This window comes from Eumetopias jubatus, unplaced genomic scaffold (genome assembly GCF_037043125.1).
Source record: "Eumetopias jubatus isolate StellerSeaLion01/CBP00866 unplaced genomic scaffold, mEumJub1_p1.0 scaffold_14, whole genome shotgun sequence".
Taxonomy (NCBI): Eukaryota; Metazoa; Chordata; class Mammalia; order Carnivora; family Otariidae; genus Eumetopias; species Eumetopias jubatus.
Window position 1 is genome coordinate 88,741,810 of NW_028274820.1, and position 26,561 is coordinate 88,768,370.

At 40.2% G+C, this 26,561-nt stretch overlaps 1 protein-coding gene across 2 annotated transcripts in view; it reads right to left on the reverse strand.

The window, feature by feature from the left end:
• CHCHD3 (coiled-coil-helix-coiled-coil-helix domain containing 3) overlaps positions 1–26,561 on the reverse strand; it is a 266,380-nt gene that overhangs the window by 227,342 nt on the left and 12,477 nt on the right. The window lies entirely within an intron of this gene.

The window sequence follows — 26,561 nt, forward strand, 5'->3', positions numbered from 1 at the left end:
GACCTGGGAATCCAAAGAAAATTATGAACTTCAACTAACACTGCCCAGGATGCCACAGGGGCAATTTCTGGTTGGGCATGTGGCTGATCAGAATAAAGACCACATTTTCCAGCTTTGGTCACAGTTGTGCAGCCTCATGACCATGGCTAATAATATGTACGGGGACATGGCGTGTGAAGCTTCTAGAGGCTGGAGGACAGCTGGGGGCCGTTTTGGACCATACAGATAAAGCAAACACCCTAGAGATGCAGAGCAATAAGACAAGGAACCTGAGTCCCAATACGAAGGAATCATCAAAATTACCCAAAGTATTATGGGAGAGAGAAATAAAATTCTAATTTTTTTTTAAGATTTTATTTATTTATTTGACAGAGAGACAGTGAGAGAGGGAACACAAAGCAGGGGGAGTGGGAGAGGGAGAAGCAGGCTTCCCAAGAAGAGAGCCTGACGCGGGGCTCGATCCCAGGACCCTGGGATCATGACCTGAGCCGAAGGCAGACACTTAACGACTGAGCCACCCAGGCGTCCCAAAATTCTAACTTTTTAAGCCATTGTTACTTAGGGTCTCCATCAGACAGTGGAACCTATCTTCTACCCTACGTATTCTGATCAAACACGGCAAAAATTCAAAGTTCTAATCTACCCTTTCTCAGACCTCAAAGAATCAAAGATAGTCTCAAAAACATGCACACTTGAGAAGGGAATGGGCAGGGAGGGGAGGGAGGGAAGCAGGGAGGAGGGGAAGAGAAGAGACGCTCAGAACCAGCTCTGCTGAGCATCCTAGAAAAGAGCTGGAAGTCTTGAGGGCAGAAGCCTAGGTTTTGTCCTAGGAAAGTCTCCCCATCCAGATACGCATAAGAGGAGGAAACTGGAAAATAACCCAGGTGTTTTGTCCATTCCAGGGTCAGTCCTTTAAGCAAGTTATTCAATCTCTTTAGAAGAGCCTCAGTTTCGTACTTCTAAAATGAGGTGCATGGATTAGATCATCTCTAATGTTCCTTTCACTTAACCTAATTCTGAATCTATGTTTCTCTACCCATGAGGCTGAGAAAGTCAGCTCTGGAATCAGATTGCCTAGATCTAAAACCTGGCTCTACCATTTGTTGTATGTCTTTAGCTTCCCTGTGACTCAGTTTCCTCACCTGCAAAATAAGTATCATAAAAGTAACCATGTCACAGGATTTTTGTGGGAATTATATCTCCTCCTCATGTATATCAGTACATCATCAGATTACATTTTAGCTCTCATAAGCCTACTTTACCTAAACACCTGTACATGTAGTCCACAAATTTCAAGTAACCAGCAATTTACAGATTACTCATTGAAATTACCAATTACCTTTTCTACCCTGGCAATTCTTCAAGGCTCTGTCCTGCCATCTGCCTCCTGTTCAAGAGGAGTCTAACATCATCATACTGCCTGCAAACTAATAATTCACTAACTTTCCACCACCTTTCTGGAAAGTTAAACCTTAAACCTTTCTAAAAAAACTTAGGCTATCCCGAAGTTTGTTGGAGTATCTGACTATTTGAAGCAATGCTCTCAAATTTTTTCCTTTTCTCTTCTCAAGCAGCACTCTACATAGCAGCAAGGGTCCAAAACAAATCCTAAGTCCTCCTTTTTTATAGATTTTTTTTTTTTTTTGCAAATACACCAAGCAGCATTTGAAATAAAAGGACAGATTATGTCACAAGTTGATTTTCCCCATCTCCCCACCCTCTCCAATCATACACAAAAAACTCAAATGTGATCATTCTATTCTGGGTGTACCATCTAGGAACCCCACTTCCACTATTCCGTGTTCCGCTGCTAACTTTCAGGAATTCCTAAAGCCCAAAACAAACAACTGCACCACTTCAATGCTCCCTTTGATACACTAACATTCCTAAAGAGGACTTCAATGATCACCTACAAAATAAACATTAGTTTAGGTCCAAAACAGTTTGCTTGGGCATAAGTTAGGTAAAATATTAATACATTAAAGCTGCTGGTAATGTTTTTAGCATTAATGTTAAAATTCTCTAAGAAAATAATTATTTTAAACATGCAGTGACTGATTTACTACATTCTTAAGAAATGCAAATTATATCCAGAGGCCCTTTTTTTCCAGTACATGTCCAATTTCATAAAAGATGTAAATGGAGAACCATAATCCACTTAAACATATTCACTTAACAGAAAGATTTGTTGAAACACATCTATTTTTTCCCTTTTTTAATGAGCAATGCTTAATACTTTTACAATCATAAAAATGCTTCTCTTACACACTGCAGTCATATTTCTGCATTTCCCTAAGATTCTTTCAAACTACTGAGCACCTACAATTACTGTTTTCAAACCTCTGCCACACAGGGCAGCCTGGTGTTCAGGACAGCCTGAACGCCGAGAGAACACCCTCTGAGGGAGCCTTAAATGACTTGCTACCTCCTGGCAGCCATCCTCATCCCCAGAAAAAAGTAGGGATCTTGGCTTCCTCGCTAGGTGGTACTCATCATTACAGTCAACTTTGCAATAACGTAGGGACCAAGCAGGGCCAATATGCTACTGAAGTCATTCCAAGCTGGCTCTGATCCGTGCCAACGTGTACACGTTTCCACAAAGTCACTCCCTGGTGCAGAAACTAGGGAGACGTTTCATTTCCCTTCCCAAAGCTCTTCTTCCTGCTATACAAATGCTTTTGCTCAATGCTTCCAGAAGTTCAAATCCTCTCAATAATACAATCTTAAGAAACTCTTTTGTAATTTTTTAAAGAATCTGTAATTTATATGTTATATGATAAAGTAATTTTAAGTTTAAAACATTTTATTTATTTATTTTAAGTAGGTTCCACTCCTAGCATGGAGCCCAACACGGGGCCTGAACGCATGACCCTGAGATCAAAGACCTGAGCTGAGATCCTGAGTTGGACGCTTAACCGACTGAGCCACCCCGGCACCCCTAAAACATTTGATTTTAAATTACTAATTATTGAGATCATGACAAAGTTTATTATAATAATCTTTCTATAGTGTTTACGGTATATCATGGAATTCAACTTGTTCCAGTCTTTATGAAAAGAAATAAAAAATTCAGAAGTAAAACCATATATTTGGGGACCAACAGTATTTTTATTTAATTTTTTTAAAGATTTTATTTTTATGTATTTGACAGAGAGAGACAGCGAGAGAGGGAACACAAGCAGGGGGAGTGGGAGAGGGAGAAGCAGGCTTCCTGCCGAGTAGGGAGCCCGATGGGGGGCTCGATCCCAGGACCCGGGGGGCTCGATCCCAGGACCCTGGGATCATGACCTGAGCCAAAGGCAGACACTTAAGGACTGTGCCACCCAGGCACCCCTGGGGACCAACAGTATTTTTAAATATGGTATCAAAAACAGATAAAAAAATGCTTCTATGACATAATGATCAAAATTCTTACATTTGCATTTAAATTGTTTAAAGTGGTTAAATTGTTTAATTTTAGACCTTTTGTGTTTTATTTCTAAATGACAAGATAAGAGAGATTTCAGGGTGGTATTTGTAAATGGAAATAAATTTGAGGGAGGATAGCTTTTATTCCAAATAATTAAAAGCAAAACTAAATATAATAATCACCATATTCTTCCCTTTTTACATTTAGTATTAAAATATTAGACATACCTCAATGGGCTATATGAGAATTTCTATCAAATGAATACAGCTTATGAATCTAGCAAAAAGCATCCTGAAGCTAATTTTCAAAACTATCATCATTTTTATGATGTTCATTAACCTGCTTTTCATCTTCAGTGTCCCATATGTTTCCAGACTTTAACCAATAATCCACTATGGGCATAAATCAAATACTACATGACTATGAATAAAAATTTTAAACTACTTAAATGTCTACTCACCAAGGCAGGTGGGAGTACATGCAATAAACCAACTGTGTGATAAAGCAAACAAGGAACTGAAGCCTACTTGCCTGATCTCCACTAACAATCACAAAACTCATTAGACAGGCAAAGAAAATATTTAAATAACTGTTTTACTGGTTGATTTGTTCACAGAAATTAAAATATCCTCCATTAGAGCTTTTAACAGCAATGTGTTCTCCGGAACAGTCATTCAAGTCCCCAGTTGGGAAACAGTGTTTTAGAATGGTACAAAATACCAACCTAGGCAGACATGGATTCCTTCAAACTTTCCCTATAATTAGATAAATGCTTGTTTTAGGGCTCTAGAAACTTCCTAATGGGAAACAAATAGCTAAATAAAAATTAATGGGGGCACGGGGCAGTTAGACAAAAAAAGTCATTATAAAAACTAAAAGAAAAATTGTACTTTCTTATATGCCAAATTTAAAGATTTGTCCTTAGATAATCAGGAGTTAATGGCATTCTCCAGTCCTACTGTAATCAAAAGTCAGTTATAAAACCTCAGGCCAAAAACTCTTGCAAACTGCTATAGACAAATAACAAATTAAAGGTTGGAAAGAGTACGGGGAGCGAATGTGTGTGGCAGAAGAGAAGTCGCAGATGTTTCTGCAGGGCCCACTTGGGGAAGGAAGCACGTGCAGGTGTGCAAGCCCCCTCCATGGGAGGGAGAGGAGACTGACAAGGAGGGCTCTGTCAGTGAGCCCCACACGTTCCATAGCTGGGACACGTGAAGCTGGCCTAGGTCAAGCAGAGCCACCCACTTCTTGCGTCTTGGAGGGCTGCAATCCTGGTGAGTGGTAAATGTGCTCAGGGGGCTTTTCCCCTCTACCTACAGGTCTTCCAGGAACACCACCCAAGTTACTTTGTATCTCTGAAGCTACAACTGAGTGGGGGGGGCCTTAACCTTTAAGAAGAAACAGCCTACTTATTCTCCACCTCAGAGAAGAAATAAAATGTTTTTGCGTGGTTATCTCCTATTTAACTAACAAAAGAACTGGGAGAATTAGGCTTTAGGTAAGTGCAGGAGCGACTACAATACACTCAAGCTGTCCGGTCTGACAACTGATCAAGAGGTTCAGACTTTCCAGGTGGCAAGCGATAAAACAAACCTTTTCAGGCTTTCCTAATGCACAGCAGAGCAATGCCATTTCAATGCTCTTTACCTTTCCACTTCTGGCCCTTCCTGTCTGTGTCATTAATGATGGAGCCCTGAAATGCTTCTGAGCGTCAGTCACCCTCATTAAAACAAATTGCCCAAAAGAAGCTGAAATACAGGAGACTAACGCTTTTTAATGAAGAAAATACCAAACCCCAATATAATCGTTGTACCTTTAGGGGACAAGAAGGTAGAGAATGGACTAGAACCCAAAGAAACAAATAATTTACAAGTATAGGTTCTAACCTTTTAAATTAAAGTGAACTTCAATGTTTACCCTCAAGAATTTCACAACATATGGATGCATTAATTATTCTTCCTTTTTTAACGAGGCCTTATATCGTTAGCATATATTTCTGGTCTTGCAATTTGTTTATTCAACCTTTATTAAGTACCTAATATGTGCCAAGACGAGCAGGTAACATAATGTATACTGACATGAAGGACAGTATGGTCTAATACAGTTCTCATCCTGGGGATTCTGAGGTTTTCATAAACTTGGATAGAAAAAAATGCATCTTTACTTTCACTAACCTCTAAATCAACGTGAGCATTTCCTTTGATTATGAATGATAGCCTAAAATCAATTAGTATTAGAACCAGTACCTGTGATTTTGTCACCAGAAGAAATCGTATTTTCATAACATATTGTAATAGTTCCAGACATCTCAAACTATCATTCATGCTCATCACTATTGTGAAGTAACAGTAGAACACCAGACCCTTTTATTTAGTGTGCTTATAATCAGTAACCATATTTCTGTATTATAAATTTGGGTCCTTTAGTACCTTGAAAATGTTGTTATAACTGGTTTCCTTTATAGTGCTATATATTCTCTGTATTTGTAAAAATATTATTCTGAGAATGGCTCCATACACTTCACCAGAATCCCAAAGGAGACCACAGCACAGAACGGTGAAGACCTTGTCATGCAGGAGAATGCACAAAGTTTGCAGTCAAGACCCAAGCTAAAAACAGCTGTTGTTGCCTATGGCCTAAGCAAGTCATCTAACCTCTCAGGGCCTCAGTTCCCTCTTTTGCAAACATTGCTCAGAGTTGTTGGACTGTGATAATGTATGAAAGACCACGAATCAAATTTAGATGATGCCAAATTATGGTAAAGATACCAAAGTTAATAGCATATATCAGTCAATATGACTTCTCTAAAAGATGTAACCAAAAAAAGTTTCAGAGTAAAGACAAAGGTAAAAGAGGACATTTTACAATTTTATAACCCTAACCCTATAAAATATCTTGTCCTCAGGTTCTTTTAAAAAGATAATCCAGGAAAATCCAAATGACAAGATATGAACCAAACTTAGAGCCACAGCTCATTATTTTATATAATCATCTAAATTTTTGGCACTCAAGAAAAGATACCTCACCTGAGTTGAATCAACAAGAGAAATATTAAGTTATATTCAAGATGCAAGTGTGGTTTATCCTCAAGCAAAAATGAATCTCATCATTTTATCCTTACCACAAAGTACACCACATTTATAAATTATGTTGGAATACTTTTTTGTTCAAATATGATTCACACATTTGAACAATCATAGATCTAATGACAGGTAGAAAAAAACCACCTATGACGTCTGAATATAAAACAGCAAGCGAATTGGCCAAATTATGAAAATATCATCTCAACTAATGGAAGCCCAAACAAGAAATCTTTAATCTTTATAGAGGTTGGAAGTTAAAAGGAAAAGAAGAGAGATGTAGATAATCCAAAAACTCAAACACAGTTGCTTTAGTTTTGGATCCAGTAAGAGTTACACACTCAGAATCGATTAGTGAACAATCGATTAGTGAACAGCAGCCATAAGCTGTGGGTATAAATTCAGGAGGAAAAAAAGAATGCAATTTGTACCTGCCAGTATTCTAACAATGGGCTATATACACATACCTTTAAATGACCAGAAAGCAACAATATTTTTAATCCATCACTGAGAACAACATAAAACAGTAAGATAACTATGCAAAACTGAGTGTGGTAAGAGTTAAGAAGTGATCAGAGTTCCACAGGGATGATCAGGGAAGGCTTCTTGGAAGAGGCAGTATTTTACTGATTTTAAAGACGAGTATGGCCTAATGGGGAGAGGATGACAAGGAAGGTAAAGGGCAAAGGGGCAGGAGGAGAATAGGGATCATAAGGGCCAGTTCAGAAAGTAACAAGAGTGGGGCGCCTGGGTGTCTCAGTGAGTTGAGCATCCAACTCTTGGTTTCAGCTCGGGTCATGATCTCAGGTCATGATCTCGGGGTCCTGAGATTGAGCCTCAAAACAGGCTCTGTGCTCAGCAGAGAGTCAGCTTGAGGTTCTCTCCCTCCTTCTCCCTCTGCCCTTCCCCCTGCTAATGTGCATGCGCCCACCACTCTTTCTCTCTCTCAAATAAATAAATCTTTAAAAAAAGAGAAAGTAACAAGAGGAGACCTCCTTTCTGAATTAAATCAACAAAATACCTACTCATAAATCATTGGGAATTCACTACCAAAGGGTAAGTGTAAAAACTGTCCCCCTAAAAATAATTTAAAACCTCTCAGACATGATAATGATGGAGTACACAGAGAACAGCAACAATATAAAAACATATGTGCAAGTACTCCCCAAGCAAGCCTCAAAATATACATAAATTCACAAAACAAGAAGGGGGTTTCAGATTTCTTAAGGCAAGGTAGGGACATTTTGTCGTTTCTGCCAAGGGAGTGGAATTTTTTTTTAAATATGTATATATCTTCTCTAAGGCCTCATACAATGTTAAAGTATTGGACACCTGGTATTTTAACAAAATTTTTTAATTTTGTAACTTTTTGTTTTGGTATCATTTCAAACTTGCAGAAAAATTGCAAGACTACAAAAAATCTACATGTACCCTTCACCCAGATTCCCCAATTAACATTTACTCTCTTCTCTCTACACACACACACACACACACACACACACACACACACACACTCTCTCTCTCTCTCTCTCTCTCTCTCTCTCTCTCTGTCTCTCTCTCTTGAAACATGTGACGGTAAGTTGCAAATATGATGCCCTTCAACCCTAAATATTCCAGTGATTTTTGAAACACAAGGACAATCTGTTTCATAACTACAATTCAATGGTCAAAATTAAGAAATCAGTAGTCATACAATACGACAATCTTATTTAATTTGCCAGTTGTCTACACATGTCCAAAAAAACTCTGATTCAGATCCAATCCTGGATCACTTAGCTACACACTTTAGACACATGATTTTGTTAACTTTTTAAAGACTAATTTAAACTTAATAAATCCAGAGGGAATAGTGCCCAGTAATTTTATCCTACAAAATTTTTCAGTTTATTTACATGCACTATTATGGTGGTCTTACATGTTAAAAAAAAAAGACAAGAGTCTTACTTATACTATTTCAGCATATGAAGCATAGTAAATGCTTTCTCACCAATAATGAGGCTCACAAGACTAAGCTGTACTCCTGTTGGCTGTGTTTATTCCCATTTCTCATTTAACCATCAGCACCTTGAGAGCAAAAGCCTCACTCATTTTGTATTCCCCATAATGTATACAAAACTTTAATGTCTGGAAGACATTTCAACAGGACAAGACAGAGAGAACAGGCTATCTTTTCAGGTTAAACTCTCCATTAAGATTGCCCATGAAAGAAAAGCACACTGCACATTAAAATGATTAGAGAATGACAGTGCCTGAACATGAAACAATATCCTTAACTGCAGTGTTAACTATTTAGGACAAAGAAAAATAATCCCACACTTCACACCTCCGCTATTAACCTCTGGACTGTGAGTCCTTGGTCCAAGTCCCTTTCACAAGCTCGTACGCTGCTGCCATATTCCATTGATTCTGAGACACATACTCGCCGTTCACATTTCAGCCACTCTGATATGAGCGACAGCTTCTGACTCTTGCTGTGAGCCGGGTGGCAGTCACAACAGAGTTCATGACACTGTCTATGTAAGATGGAGAAAGCAATAGCATCGAAACATGCAGAACAAGTGTCAGCAGCTCAGGAGAAACTACGGAGTCTAAAGAAAAGCACTCTCGTAAGAAATGCAACATCTTAATGGCACCGAGGGTGAGAGCGTGTGGAAATACACTGACAGGGACAATTCAGAGTCAGAAAGTGAGTCACACCCGGACTCTGAATACGTTTCAAAAATATCATGACCAATTCATTTCACTTCAGTTTTCCTTTTTAATCTATGTTCTTGCAATAAACATAAACCAAACATGCTAACGGAGAAGAAAGCATTTTTTTAGCTTAATTGTCAAGGTTATTTCTTGGTGGAACATGATATAATGGTGTATCGTACAATTCATGGTATCCTTCAATTCAAGGAATCACAGTACTTCAAGCAGAGGAGAAGGCTGGGCTATGTTCTTGAAGATCTCCTTCAGAAACAGACCACGGCCAAGCTGGAGACCCAAAGGACAGTACACCCACCAGCTTTCACTTCTCCAGAAACTAACGAGGTTCTTGCAGGCCAGCAGGGCCACTGCAACATTCAAGTGACTACTTCTTGAGGCTGCATTTCAGAAGGCAGTAATATCTATCTCCATTATAACATGCTCCCGGCTCACAACAAGGCTGGTAAACCCCAGGGCGGGGGGGACATATGACACACATACCACCCCACAAACAAAAACACAGCTGCTATGTTAAATTAAGACCCACCAACCTTGACCAGTACCCTTCTAATTACTATTTTTCCCTGATTCTCTAGAGTGACTTTTTTAAACCTAGAAGATGCCGATAGCATTTTTGTCATTGTTGGCCAAGTTACTCTGAGCATCACATCCAAATAACGAAATATAAATAATTTTTAAAGTAGGAGATCTTTTAAAATACATATTCTTGGGGCGCCTGGGTGGCTCAGTCAGTTAAGCGTCTGCCTTCGGCTCAGGTCATGATCTCAGTCCCGCATCGGGCTCTCCACTCTCTGCGGAGAGACCATTTCTCCATCTCTCCCTGCTCTTCTCTCTTTCTGTCAAATAAATAAATAATATCTTTAAAAAAAAATACATATTCTTGTACCTTGATCATTATTATGTATTTTTATCTAACTTTTAAATTTTATATATCAGATCTAGGCATACACACACGTACATGTATGAATGAATTTTCTTTTTTGTTTTCAGGGTTTTTTTGTTCATTTGTTTCAAGTTTTTACTTAAATTCCAGTTAGTTAACATATAGTGTAATATTAGTTTCAGGGGGAGAATTTAGTGATTCATCACTTACATATAACACCCAGTGCTCATCACAAGTGCTTTCGTTAATATAAATGAATTTTTAGACATATTTCAGACTACTTGGGAAGAAACTTCAAAAAAAGACAATTTTCATTTATAAATGTTCACAGACATATACATATAAGCTCATAATCACAATGTAACTATATCTAATTATGTAACTATGACTCCAGTGGAGATATACAAAGCTGCAAACTCAATCATTTGTTCAAAAATGTTTCCCCCAGGTAACAGTGTCGACACACAAACACAAATGAAAATGGTTCTTATTTATCCAAGGAATCTCAAAGATAAAGAGTCCATTCCACCATTTGACAGGTAAGAACACTAGCGCCCAGAGAAATAAAGAAACTTATCCAATGTAAAAAAAGGCTAGATGGTAATAAAGTTGAGATAAAAGCTCTTCTCATTTTCAATCAGCAAGCCAATAATTTAAATAGTCTCTATTTATTAGGTAATATTCGGGGCATTAGGTTCTCCTGAGGTAATTAGTACCCAATTTTTTTTTAAGATTTTATTTATTTATTTGTCTGAGAGAGAGAGAGAGAACGCACAAGCGGGGGGAGCAGCAGAGGGAGAGGGCGAAGCAGACTCCCCACTGAGCAGGGAGCCCGATGCGGGGCTCAATCCCAGGACCCCGGGATCATGACCTGAGCCAAAGGCAGATGCTTAACCGACTGAGCCACCCAGGCATCCCAGTACCCAATTTTATAGGTGAGGAGACCACTGTGACTTGCCCATGGAGATTCAGGACTGACTGATCCCAAAGCCCCAGTCATGTTGCAACAGTAATGTTGCAACACAGCCTTGATGGGCTCTGACCGTCCCTGAGAAATGGCCTAACATGGCATGAAATTAGTTCCATGTACATGTCCTAAATCCTCCCTCCTAGTGGAATGGGGAGAAATGCCATAGTTAATACTCCTGAAATAGAGGAAAACAAAAACAAAAGGCCACCACTATCACACTTGGAAAAGTGAATAAACAGAAGCCAACCAAAATTATTTAAACTATTATAAAAGTAAATGTACTTATAAAAATAAATATATAGTAAAACTATTATAAAAGTAAATCCCCTTCACTTCACTGTATAAGCACACCAGCCCTGGGAACAAGAGCAAATGGCACAAAAAACATCTGCCTCTGACAAGAGCTTATTCTGCAAGGAGCCTTCAGTAACTACTAATTAAAATGTTTTAGGAGGGGTGCCTGGGTGACTCAGTCATTAAGCATCTGCCTTTGGCTCAGGTCATGACCTCAGGGTCCTGGGATCTAGCCCCACATCGGGCTCCCTGCTCAGCGAGAAGCCTGCTTCTCCCTCTCCCACTCCCCCTGCTTGTGTTCCCTCTTCTCGCTGTGTTTCTGTCAAATAAATAAATAAATAAAAATCTTTAAAAAAAAAAATGTTTTTAGGGGTGCCTGGGTGGCTCACTCAGTTAAGCATCCTCAGCTCACGCCTTGATCTCAGGGTCATGAGTTCAAGCCCCATACTGCGCTCCACCCTCGGCATGGAGCCTACATACATACATACATAAGAAAAATAAAATAAAATGTATAAATGTCCATGCAAATGTATCTGTGGTTGACATGTTATTTTCATAGGTGATGAATACACACACACGTTTGTATGTGCATACACACACACACACACACATTTGTTTATTTGAACCGGACCTCCATAGAGACAAGACCTGACCCCAAATGGTGGAATCCAAAGTGAAGCATTTTAAGCCCTCTCACAAGCCAGAAAGAAACCTTGTACAAAGGAGCCGATCTTGACTGAGAGCTACGGGAAGGTGCCAACACCTTAGTGGTGCCAAAGCTTAATGTAAATTCATCATGAAAAAGTGAAATGGCATCTGGGCTTCTGGGTTAACCCAAATATCCATTATAAGCCTGACGAATTACTCTAAGAACACTATTTTCAGCTGCATCCATTATTTCTTTAGGAAAACGCATTCTGAGTGCCTTTGCCCAATAATGGGGGATTGCCCAACAAACAGTGACTAGCATGCCTCTCCTGCCCCTCTCGGGCCTCACAAATTAGAGAAAGCTGAGGTTCAGAGAGGCTGAACACACTGCCCCCAGGTCAGACACACAATAAGGGGCAGAGCTGAAGTCCAGGCTTCAGTCACGTCAGGACTTCAACATCTATCAATATCCATGTTCCTTCCACCAAACCACAGGTGCTGGGCATTCATTTATTTAATAGGTTTCTGAGCAACCTCTTGGGTCACACACAGAAAGGCTAGGGGGCCTATTTGGAACTAGTGGGAAAAATCTCCTACCAAATCCTGAGGACTCTGGCTTTCTCTGGCCTAGTAAGTCCTCCCACTCATACTTGGAAAGACCTACTGATCCAGCTCTGGGCTGAAACACAGGGTAGCACTCAGCTAGTTGCAGGATAAGTGAGGAGAAATCAAATGCAATGCTTTTGCTATTCCAGAGTCTCTGAAGAAACCCTAATAACAATCAGATCCATGGTGAAGAACCACCCACTGCCACTATTCATGTTAAATCAGGGTCAAGTAGATCATATCAGCCTTCCCCAAAACATAAATCTGAAACATCCAATTTTTTCAGATAGTTGGCAATCATATGAAAAAGAAAACTGCAAACATCACATAATGGTAAATGTCCTAAATGATTACATTTGGTGATATAGCATCAGGAAATAACTGTTTTATTTAAGTTATTTGATAATGATTCCATTCAAAATTTCTTGTGGGTAGACTGCATGATGAATACCCCTTTGGCAATGATCTTGTTCATTTTCCAAGAGGGCTAGATTTTGCATGAATGAGCACACCAGAATAGGTGCTCCCTGCTGTTTCATCAACACAGAAACTACTGGTTCCTACAATGAGGGAGGAAAAAGAAAACCATTTTAAACAACTCATCTAAGGGCACATGTTTTATTAATATGTGTGGCTTCATAAATGCTTTAGTATAAAACAGGCTGTAAAAATAAAGTACCTATTAATGAGAAATACAAGACTGACAGGCTAAGAAACAAACTATATCTACCTCTCATATTCTGAAGGGGACAGAAAAATAACACCATTCCTTCTACCTCTGCAAATGCTGTATTTCTTTTTATTAAGACAAAGCAATAGGGGTGCCTGGGTGGCTCAGTCGCTAAGTGTCTGCCTTCGGCTCAGGTCATGATCCCAGGGTCCTGGAATCGAGCCCCGCGTCGGGCTCCCTGCTCCACGGGAGGCCTGCTTCTCCCTCTCCCGCTCCCCCCGTTTGTGTTCCTGCTCTCACTATCTCTCTCTGTCAAATAAATAAATGAAATCTTTTAAAAAAAAAAAGACAAAGCAATGCATTACTCTCTAAGACAAACTTCTTCAAAAACTTGAAAAATAAAAATATACTGTTCAAATATATCCAACAATGTCACTTCACTGATACTAAAATAACTCACAAGAGAATGAGGTCACTGCATAGGCTCATCAGATGGTTTCTCTCACACTCCCTTGCATCTCTGAAGGGGTACTAAATTCCCAAAGCTCTACTTCACCTACTTTCTACTAAGTTCCAAGTCAAAATTTTAAAACAGAGTAATAAATACTATAATGCTAGTCCCTAAGTGTATATTGTAAACATGGGAATAGGAAAAAACATGCATTGAAGATACTTTTTAAAAATCTGGTAAGATTCAAAAGCAAAGAGATAAAATTTCTATACCATAAAATTCACCCATCTAAAGTATACAGGGTCAGGGGTTTTTAGTAGACTTAGAGAGTTCTCCAACCATCAGCAGGCATCTCTATCCTCGCCACCTGCACCCCCACCACCCTGGCCCTAGGCAACCACTAATTTACTTTCTTTCTCTGGAGATGTGCTTACACTGGACATTTTTCATAAAAATGGAATCATATGTGGATTTTTGTGACTGGCTTCTCTCATTGAACACAATGTTTCTGAGGTAACAAGTATTTTGAAGAAACTGGCTCATGGGCCCTTCCATTCTTAAGCACCCTCTCTACAGGTAAGGCAGATGCCAGATGGGTCACAGTGGGACCAGAGGGGCTTTCCGGTATGAATTCTGCCTTCAAGGAGCTTACCGAAGAGTAAAGATGCTAACACAGCTATTGATACGTAACTTACTTTTTTTGTAGAAATAATGACTGCCAAGGGAGAAATACAAAATTATCACATGTGTTCAGAGAAAGGCAAGGTAAATAGGATCAAGAGAAGTTCTGATAAGGTGACCTCTAAATAAGAGTTGATCATACATACACACACACGAACAGTTAAAATCAAGTTTAGAAACACAGAAATGGAGTTGCTTCCTACAGAAGTAAATCCACACTCCTTAGCTTTATTATTCCATCCATATTTACTCCTTGTACTCTAATCTCCCCACTCAGTGCCTACATTCCAAATAAATATAACTAATTATACTACCCAGAAATCAAAAAGCCCTTTATGATTCTAACTGCTGCAACCACCATTTCTTCTCCCAAGAAGAGAGAACTGTGCCCCTCCTCCTTCCCATCATCCCCCACCATCAATTCCATTATGTCTGATAGGCAGTAAACTCCTATTCATCCTTCAATATTCAGCTCAAATATCACCACCTCTTCCATGATGTCTATCCTGACCTCCCCAGGCAGTTAGTCCTTAATTCTTTATGCTACATGTGTCCTCCATTTATAGCTCATACTATTGTTCTGCTTGATCCATCTATGAAAGCCCAGCACTCAGTATAGTGTCTGGCACACAGCCAGGACTCAATAAATGATTGTTGGGACAAGGGTTAGACAGACCGGCAGAGTCACCCTGGAGTGTGTGAAAGGTGGCAGTGAAGTCAGAGCCCTAAATGCTATGTTAACAGAGGGACATTTCTTGATCACCTGCTATATTTCAGCACCTGTACATTATCTCATTTAGTCTCCATGGCAACCATGTGAAACTAGTCTATCCATTTTATCCTGGAGGACACAGAGATAAGACAAGATCACACAACTATTAAGTGGCAAAAGCTCTTTGAACACTAAACATACAGTGTGCATGTGTGCGCACACGCACACACACAGACACTTCTATTCAGAGGTAGTTCAGCTACAACCTTTCCATTTCCTATTTGAAGAAACAGGTTCATTTCCTCTGGAATCCCCATCGCACTGCATCACTGCAGGGCAACAGGTGGTGATCTCAGTCAGCTTCTGCAGCCTCTGGTTAGCCTGGGACAGACCATACCTCCTGCAGCACAGCAGAAATAATACTGCAGACTTGAGCACTACAGAGGCCTCTGTGACAGTTCAACTAAAAGAATTTTACTTGGATGGAGAAGAGGGTAGTTCTCAATCAAAAGATAACATAGCCTTGGGCGCCTGGGTGGCTCAGATGGTTAAGCGTCTGCCTTTGGCTCAGGTCATGATCCCAGAGTCCTGGGATCGAGTCTCACATCGGGCTCCCTGCTCCTTGGGAGCCTGCTTCTCCCTCTGCCTCTCTCACTCTCTCTGTCTCTCATGAATAAATAAATAAAAATCTTAAAAAAAAAAGATAACACAGCCTTAAAAAGTTTCAGTTCAAAGTCCTGTAAGCAATAATGAGCAGTAAAAATGAGCAATTTTTTAAAAATCGCTTTTTAAAATTTACTGTCATTTTTGCAAACATCGTTTTGCAAAAAGATGAACATGAACCATGAAACAATGTCTATTTCAATAGACATATAAGGTTTAATAGGACAGAAAAAAATTAGAGGGACCAATTTATCATCTGCGTGTTTATCAGGCTTGATAAAAAATTATTTTTTAGTTATACAGTCTATGTTTTCTCAAAGATTTTTTTATTAAAAAACTAATAAAATATGTCAAAGGTCAAAGAATAATCATGAAAAGAGGATTATAACTTCCCATAATCTTATAATAATCACTCTAAAAAGTTTCTAAGAAAGAATATTAAAGCAACCTTTTCAGAAAAATTTTATAAAGATGTCACGAAGGCAGTTTATGGGCTCAATCGCATGAGATTCCCAGAGAAGTAACCATGTTACTTTAAAAAATTAAAGAAACACCTTGCGCCCAATGGGTGTCCAGGTTATCCCACAAAATTAAACTAAAGCTGCTTGGGTAACCTCATTCTTCCTAACTGAGCAAAAGAAAACAGAGTTGATCAGCGCTATGATGTCTGCAAGTGTGCATGCACACAGTGAGTTAAAGCCATCTCTTCTTGCTAAAAGCACAAGTTTTAAGAAGGGAAATGAACTGAGCGCTTTGGAGGTATTTTTGATAAAATAATTTGTTTAAATAATTATAAAGACAACATTCAGAATCCATAACTTTGCTGGCTGCATTAATAAAACAATAAAAATGTTTTGGGGGAGTTGTCAATCTTAAACACTGCTTTATATTTTTTTATTTAAATCAAATCTATCCTGATTATGGTAATTGATTTTGTTATAATTCCTCAGGTCCATCCTCAAAAATGACACACGGCAATCAATATTTATCTTATTTTTCAAAGTAATGAGATGACCGTTACGTCAATAACAAAGACTAACTGCATCTGAAGAATTTAGCATAACTACCAAATAAAATGTAGGGCAAAGCCAATCTGATATAATTATATGCATTATCATTACCATAGTGCATGGCAATAAGGTGAAAATAGGATACCTTGGGTAGACGCCCATATGAACTCAGCCAAATTCTTAGAAGTCTCTCTTTTATCACTGTTAGTTAATGCTTAGCTATTTGTGTGTGTGTGAACACATAGGCGAGCCAGCTCCTCGGTCTCAGGGTCGTCTTTTCCACACTGGCCTGAGAGGACACAAGCAGTACGTCCTCCTTCCAATCCCTAAAACCTCAAAGTTCCTGAGCTTCCAGACCCAAAACCCCCAGGCTTCAAAGAGCTGGCCCCAGGGACTTGAGGAAGTCAGTTGAGAGCAGAGAGACCAGCCTTTCTGGAAGACAAGAGTGATAAAGGTTGAGCCAGAAATGGAAATCCAGCATGGGAACAGCTGCCCAGAAAGAAGAGACGGTGAAGTGAAGCTCTACTTTCAAGGGTCCCAGAGTTCTGACAACAGGAAGACAGTAAAGGGCCCTCCTGGAGGAGGCTACCAGGGCTGAGTAGCTGCTCTGCAAAGTCAGAGGCCTGATGTGAGCAACCTAAAACTCTTATCCTAAAATTTCAGGGCAAAGGGACAAATGTCAGATTAGCTTTGACCCAACAGACAAGGAAAGTGAGGAGGGTACCAGGAACTAAGAGTGGAGGGTCTTAGAGGGGAAAAAATCCCAACCTTCTTCAGTCCACCCCAAAACTTGGCAAAAATCTATGCAGATTATTTCTTTTCTAAACTAAATTAATAACTAGGAGTGGGACATGAAACTCCACATCAATGTTTCCAAATCAGGGCCCTACTCGGTAGCCACTACCTCCACAAACTGTGCTTTTCACAAGATGGTGCTCAAGAAAGTTCTCTCTTACAACTGGGTTCCACTGGGTTTTCTATGGTTAAGACCTAAAACTGGCAAAGCATTGTATGGCTACCCCCCGGGCCTGGTAAAGACCCTCACACCCACACCCAGTGAACAAGCTTAAGAGAAAGATCGCTTTTCCGCCTTGCGTTTAGCTGACACGTGCACATGTACATACCAGGCTTCATGACCTGACCGGCTTTAGCGAATACATTCCCTAAACATGTATTATAATTAGTCACCGTGGTTGAGAGTCCACAAGATGAGGAACAAACGTCCTCTGACCTCAAAGGCTCACAGTCTGGTAGAAAAGACAGACAACTAAACCAGTAGTTACAATAGAATGAAGCATATACTATAACAAGGATCAGTATTGTAGACTTAGTGATACAAGAACAGGAGATTCTTCAAAAAGGTATCAACTTGGGAAGTCGGCCCCGAGATGATGGGAATATGGCACCTGAAGAAAGAGAAATCTCCTCAGCCCTCTGAGACTTGTTTTTATCCAAGTTTTCCTAATCGTCTCACCTCAACACGTCGATGCTTACCCATAGCAAAGATACACCTCTCACTGCTTTCACCTCAGCAGACAGGTCGCCACCAAGGCAAGGGAATACAGAAAGAAGAACCACAGAAGGAGGTCCCAAGAGGACCCACGAGTGAAGACAAGCTGTGGTATCTGAGGGACAGGGCTGAGTAAATGGGCAAGTGTAGCACTATGTGCTGGTACAGAGGAAGCACATGCAGGGTGCTGTGGGGCCGTGCAGGAGGGGCATCTAACCCAGACCTGGAGTCAAGAAATACTTCCTGGAGTACATGATTTCCAGGCAGCCATGTGAACAAGGAGAGATAGCCAGATAGAAGACAGGTAGGTGAGGAGGGGCTGGGGCTGGGGAAGACAGCTGGAGGAACAGTGCTCACACAGAAATTCACACATTGTCAAAAACCCAAAAGGGACATGTTCAAGGACACTCCAGAACTTCAGTAGGACTAGAGAAGAGCTTGACATGAGACAGGTGGGTCTGGGAGATGAGGGAGGAGATAAAGCAGCAGAGAGATTGCGCAGGACCTGCTGGCTACGTAAAAGAAATTTAGGCCAGCCTAGGGGAAGTGGAGCCTCTCAAGCAGTACACAGGAGAACGGCATGATTGGTTCTACATTTTTCCAGTGAGAAGAGACTGGGAACCGCAAGGCTGAAAGCCAGGACCCCAAGCAAGATAGTGTTAGAACATGGCAGGAGAGAGGTTGGCAGCCACTGGGTCAGTGACACCAGGGATGGGAGAAACTGTATAACTTGAAACCATAAGAAGGGAAATGCAGAGCAAAGCTCTGGGGCTACTCAGCAAGTACACAGCGAGGCTGGTGGGTGTCCCCTGTAGGACTACAGCCACAAGGGGCGGAGACCAGCAGAAAAAAATAAGAAAAGAGCAAGGGAGCATGAAGTGAGGAGCAGAGCGGTAGCACTGGCCTATTTGACAAAGGAACTGAATCCTGCCAACAAAGTCACCACACACAGGCTTTCTGCAGCATCTACCTCCCCATCACACATTCCGCGAGATGTTCTGACTACCTTCTGCCTTTAAGTAAGGAGGTATTACCTTTATTGCCCTGTAATTTCAAGCTGCAATCATCTGGTGCTGGCTAATTAAAACCCATATTCCAATTAAGCACTCAGTCAGGGTAACCAGGGCATGCAGAACAAGAATATTGTCTTAAGTGTGCCACAGCAAGTCCGTGAAAGAAGTTTGAAGAGCCTCACTATAATGACCCACATGGGTTCCCAATGCTTTTCAAGAAACACTCAAGCAAGGTCACAGCTGTCAACAAATTGTCAAGCAGGCCTGGGGGCAGAACAGGTTGAAAAGGGAACTTAAAAGCACTTATTGTTCCCTGGTAGCCCTGATTGGGCCTAATACAGAGTACTGTACATGTAATTCTGAATAAACCAGGGAGACAGGAAAGGGTAGAGGGAAGAAATGAAATGCTGGGTCACACTTTTAAACTTTTAAAATGTTTTTTACAAAGGAAAACATCATCAACAACAATAACCTACTATTTGGTCGACAGCTAGAAGGGTCAATGGATTGATTCTGAATACCTCAGCTTTCAGTAGAAAAATATACATCTGAAACTCTCTTGGGCAATTTATTTTACAAGATCTGGGCCATCCAGATGATGCCCTCGAAGTCTATCAAATTCTAAGAAAGGCAAAAATACTGTTAATCAAGTGTTTATTTTACAACTGGCATATTAAATTTTTAAATCAAAGGTAGTATATTTAGGTATTGTATGTCCTTCACTTTATCATCCATTAGAGCTGCTTATATAAACAATGCCTGATATTTTATTTTATAACTCTTAAAGCATGATTATAAAATTTATACTTTAGAGTTGTTTTCTCTTTGTGGTTTATGATATATCGTTGGTGATAGCTATGATTTACTTGACTGTTATGCCCAATAACACTTGATCTATGAGAAAACACAATCCACTGTCCCATGATTCACTTCAGTGTCAAAATCTACGGCAGCAAAAAGTGGAGCACTTCTTTAATACAGCTTTGCTCTTTCTTTCCCTGTGGTCACTGACGTTCCTTCCTTCCAGCTCCTGAGTACAGTGACCCTATGGCATTACTATAGTTCTAATCTGCAGTGTGCAATGCACCCAACAAAATAGCTTCTTCTTTCTAGTAACTGAGGAACAAGTAAGAAATTTCTGGCCCACTTGATTTCATACCCCTTGGAAGCCCTAATGCAAATATGCTACACCAGTCACAGGGTAGGGGCCTCCAAAGATTTCACAAAAAGCAGCTTAGCCGGTGGTCAATCAGTTAACTCAGAAAGTAAAGGGCAGAAGTCCTAAGTCACAAAAAACTACTGGAAGGCACAACTCACTGACATTTCAGAACCTACTAAGCATCTCTCTCTAATTCCCTTCCTCTACTGCTGGAGCTTTTTCTTTTCTGCATGACTCCCCTTTCACCCTCCCAAAATACCATGGAATGTAAGCTATACTGTCGATGATTTTTTTGTTCCATTTTTAAGATGGAACCATTGCTCTCAATTTTAAAATAAAGTGGGTTTAAATTTGTGCTGGTTTCTCAAAAATAAATACAACACAAGAGTGACAAATCAAGGGACACAGAGGAAGGTGCCCTAGACCAGAGGGTGCAAGGACTGAAGTTCAAGTCCAGGACTGCCACTAACCAGCCCCATGGCCTCAGGCACCAGATCCACCCACGTCCTTCTTCCATCCCCACCATGCATGGCGGCCGTCCCTGTCTCTGATTTCCAATGCATCCTGTACTTTATCCAAGAACCCATTTGCATTATTTCAGGTGAAATAATGCCCTGCTAAGAAATCGTCTGTTGTGCCCTACACTGCCTCAAGCAGCTGAGGGCAACTTTGTTTTGTTTTTTGTTTTTTGTTTTTGCCATAGGGCCAATTAAGGGCAAATAAAAATGCTTTCGGGCTGCTTATCTTTCCTTGAAAATGAAAATTTTACTTAGTACTCTAGTAGAAAACATGTATTCTTACAATTTAGATTTGTTAAATATAAAAATATCAATGAGAAAATCAGGACTGCATTTTTAGCCATAAGTGTTATTAATATCTGAGTATATTTGAAAAGTAGCAATGAATGCAACTTTCTGTACTTGCATCCTAAGATAAATGGAAGTGCTCAGTAGCCACTGGGCCCTACAGGATAAAAGGAAACTCCTTAACTTCCCCAACCTTCCTTCCACATGAAGACCCCTCCTTCATCTACATTACTCGGGTCTGTGTACCGACACTACTGAACACCTTCAACACCAACATCCCCACCTCCCCTGGCCACCTGTCTGCCCAAGCTCTTGACCTTCTTCTCTGAGTTCCTAAAATACTTTCTACACTTCTTACATATTCTATCTCCCTTACATATTCACCAACTCAAAAATATTAACTGAGCAGGTGAAGGGTACTAAACTAGTACTTATCTACTACACTATAATGTTAAATAGGTTTTGACCAAACTAACAATTCCTTGAAGCCAAAGATCGCTGCCATGCTAGTATTTGTTGATGGATGGAATTAACAATATGAGTTCAACCATCCATTAAACGTAGACTGTGGATTTATTTTTAAAAGCAGAATATACCGACTAGAGAATTTGATTTAAAACCTTTAAGTCAATAGTGTACACATAACTTCCTTTTAGGAACTGTCAAGATAAATTATCTATTACGGCACAAAAAGTGCAGAGTTGAGAAACTGACATCAACAAAGTTTCGTATTTTAAAGGTTGGAAACCTAGATATTCCGTTCTTGTAACTCAAGTCAAAGAAACAAGCACAACTTGTTTACTGTGATCTCTCCCCACTGTGTCATGTCTAAATAGGCCTTAAAGAGCTGTTTAAAAATAACTAAGAGGGCCAGATTTGGGGAGAAAAACACATAGAACATATAGATGAATCTGTTTCCCTAAATTGGCTGTTTAGTTTGGGCTGTGCTATTTCCAGCTTAAATTGGTTTCCTGCAATTTGTTAAGGCTGCCAAATACTTAGTTATCTCAGTGATGTACTTAACACAAATCGGCAAATCCTTCTTATTTTTCACAGTGACAAGAAATGTACAGAGAAACTTGCACAGTGAGGATAATAATAAAAGTGAGTTCATTTGTCTTCTTTTCCAGATGCATCATTTTCATCTGGTTGCTAGTGGCTTAGGAAACCGACAAATAGCCCCCTAATATCATTTCCTGCCTGTTTTTTTTCCTATTGATTTGGGGACAGAGTTTCCTCAACATCAGGCAGGGTCAAACACGAGAGGTATGACCTCACTATAAGCCAGAAAAACTCAAGGATTGGGGTGGAAATGAAGAAAATCAATATCCAACACTGGTTTTTAAAATCAAAAGATGCAAGATGTTAATGAAAAGGTCAGTGTATAACTATGTGCAATAGTGTCCCCTTAAGACAGCCTAAAAAATTCCCTGGTGTAAAATCAAATCAACGTAGCTGGGATAACACATTAACACAGCGAAGAATTTGAGGCAGCGAGGACACAGTTAAGTTTTTTAGAGCACATTCATTTATTAAAGTGGCATTACAATCTGCTGTGTGTCACATATTATAGTATTTTGCCTGAACAGCTTTACATGCAAATACTTATTGCCACGATTCATTGATCTGGTTCAAGGTTTGGCAAAAAAAAAGTTTCAGTAAAGTCTTTAGGGGAACTTACTTTCTTAGAACATAAATTATATTCTCGAAACTATATACATAACACAACTTAGTTCCTGTATACAGAAATCCGAGGGCTCTCACTCCATCAAATATGCTGCCCTATAGTCACACATATGAAGAGCCTAGGGCTGGTATGAATTAGACTCCTATGAGGATGAAGGCATTTTAATGAATATTAAAAATTCAACTCACATTTAATATAATTTACTTGACACTGAAAAGTGTAGAAAAGGCTGGTGACATTTTTATCAATATATTTTTGTAGACTTGAAAAATTATTTCATAACACATCTAAATTATAAATCTTAAGAAATCTATTACTGAGTATTAACTGACCCCCAAATGAGACAAATGCAGAAAAGAACATAAACTTTGAGGCTTTCTACTTTTATAAACATTTTTTTTTTAATTTTAAGAAGAATAAATCTCTGTTCATTTGCACAATCATAGTCTAATTGCATTCTTAACCTAAGGGCAAGATCATTTCAAAACAGCTTGTCAGATCTTGGTTCTTTTCCTGAGTTAGGTTGGAATAGGTTAGGGAAATGTTCTACTCAGGGGGCTGTATCATGTACCACATCATGGTACAGACAAAACAAGCAAGTATTTGTATGGAACATGAGGGCACAGGTGTCCCCCAGTTACTCGGGAGTCCAGAGAATCCATACCTCCAATACACCCGTAACACACAGGTCAGGAAGCTCTTCTATAGACTGCGGTGAACACAGCAAGACTGCGGTGAACACAGCACACCCCAGGGACATATTCCCTGAAGTGTCCATTCACTCACAATCCTGGGGGAGGAGTTGGGAGGTGGGAAAGGCGGGCAACAAGATTCACCAACACACAGCACCATCGAGCTCCATGACCTCTGTCACGTCATTAAAATCATCGGATGGACCTCCCAAAGCCACACCCTGACATTTTCTAGACTAGACTGTGCAAGAGAACTTTGTGCAATGATGAAAGTGTCCTATCTGCACTGTCTGACAAGGTAGCCACTAGCTGCATGGGGTTACTGTGCACTGAAATACGATAAGTGCAACTGAGGAGCTAAAATGTCAATTTTACTTCACTTTTATTAATTTTAATTTAACTCTTCACAGCCACATGTGACTAGGGGCTACCATTCAGAGTTCAGTTCTAACCTGACCACCAAAACACAAGGTGGCGTTCCAAGAGTTTTCAGTGCCCAGGCTGGTCACGGACCAGTGTTCATCAGTCACGTCAAACCTAGAAATGGGAAGGGAGGGATCCCTCAGCACAGCCAGGGCACACCACAATGTCAGGTCATGCACTGCAGGCCAGACCATGAGCATTCATAGAAAGCATTCCCACTCACACCCACTCTCTCAAAGTATCAGTTCAAGAAACCAACCCAAGAAGGAAAACACCTTCTCTCCTTCAACACATTACTGAATGAGAACCAACATGGGGAAAAGCTAGAAGAAGAAACAATTGCTAATACATAGACGGTTCTTTCCTAAACTCAAGCAGCACATCACTAGAAGGGATCTCTTTCCCTCCAACTAGATTCTGTCACTTTCCTTCCACAAAAATTAGCAAGGTGTCCTGCAGATTATAATAAAACAGAGGGGCTCACAGTCAGAAGGATAGAATTCAACTGCCGCCTCCTTTGCTTACCAGCTTTGTGACTTTGGGCAAGAAAATTAATCAGGTCAAGTTTCAGTTTCCTTCTGTGTAAAATGGGCTGATAACAGTCCCTTCCTCACAGGGTTATAAGGATCAAATGAGATAAGACATATAAAGGATTTAGCAGAGTGCCAGACACACAAATGACATTATTTAAGTACAAATGACATTATTTAAGTATTATTTATCACTCCTTCCTTATTTCTTCATTGTCATCATCACCATTATCATCCGCTCTCCAACACAATAGGCAGAAAAGAAATCTACCTAAAACAAATCATATTTTAGATCAAACTCCAATTTAAAAAATATCCACACACCAAAAGTTATTCATAAGCCAGAATACCTGATATACTTAATTTTAATGTCATCTAGGTTTCTCTTATGCTTCTATCTTTCTTATAGTCTTTTATATACTTAGTTGTTTCTGCCCAAAAACCCCAAACTTTTTGAAAGGAAAGATTTTTTTTTTGTTTCTGTACAGACCTTAATTATTTGCACAATAGTGGACATTCAATAAATGTCACCTGAATTAAATTTATAGAATTATATTCCAGAATGATCATGAGTAGCTACTTTCAAAATGGATAATGGGGGTGCCTGGGTGGCTCAGTTGGTTAAGCGTCCGACTCTTGATTTTGGCTCAGTCACGATCTCAAGGTCGTGAGATCAAGCCCCACGTCAGGCTCCATGCCGGATGTGGAGCCTGCTTGAGATTCTCTCCCTCTGCCCCTCCATTCCCCCAGTCTCACACACACATGCTCTCTCTCTTAAAATGTGTGTGTGTGTGTGTGTGTGTGTGTGTGTGTGTGTGTGTGTGTGTGTGTAAATATATAAACGGCATCTGCCCTAAAGTAACTCAACACTAAGCACCAAGAACTATCCTAGGAGCTGGGAATTCTGCTGTGAACAAACAGACAAGGGACAAGGTCCCTGGAGCTTATCTTCTGATGGACATGGCAGCCACTGTGCATAAGTAATAGAAGGGTCGTAGGAGATGATAAATGATGAGATAAAAAACAAAAAGGGTCCAGTCATGGTGTGCCTCCCCAGAGGCCAAGGAAAGCTGTTCAAATTATATTCCATGTATCATGGAGAACCACCACTGGGATGTGACATGGACTGATTAATTTTTTTCTCCAAGATTGCGAAGGTCTCTGTGTGCGTGGCAAAGCGTAAGGGGATGAGAGAGGAAGTAGGGAGGCAGTTACAAGGCTCCTAAGAAGGCAAGGTGAGAGCCACTGGCTGTCTGGATCAGGGCTGCAGCCACAAAGACAGATGTGAAAGGGTCATACTCAGACGTGTTGTGGAGACAGGACAGAACAGGCTTATGGCCTAATGCAAGGGGAAGGAAAGGACAGGGCCCAGGTTTGGGGCTTGACCACCTGTGCCAATGACTGGGGAAGACAGAGAAAAGCAAGTCTGGGAAGAACAGAAAGGCTTGTGTTTGGAGATGTTAAGTTGAAGATCTGAAAGTGGAGATTTCAAGTAGGCAGCTGCCTAAGTTTTGTTTCAGGGAGAGGTCAGGGCTAGCAATACAACTGTGGGAGTCACAGGCATCTACGTTACCATTCAAAAGCCAAACAACAGGATGAGATTACTCAGTGGAATTGAGCAAAGACAACTAGGCTGAAGATGTCAGTAAGGCGGGAGGAGAACCAAGAGTGTGGTCCAGAAGCCAAAGAAAGGGTTTCCAGCAAGGAGGGAGCGGTCAACGTTAATGAACGGCGGACCCCTCCTAATGCTCCCACTGAAACAGGAGTTTCGTAAGAGCAACAACTACTTGTTATTCATTACTTCTTACTCAGTTGAGTATTCTTACTCATCTCTTACCCTCTGCTTTAAACATATCAGACGCTCAATTCATGGTTACAAGTAATGATTAGTAAGGTCCCAACCGTCCCCAAGTGAATGGCATTTGGGTGGCATCCCATCTTTCTCAATGTAT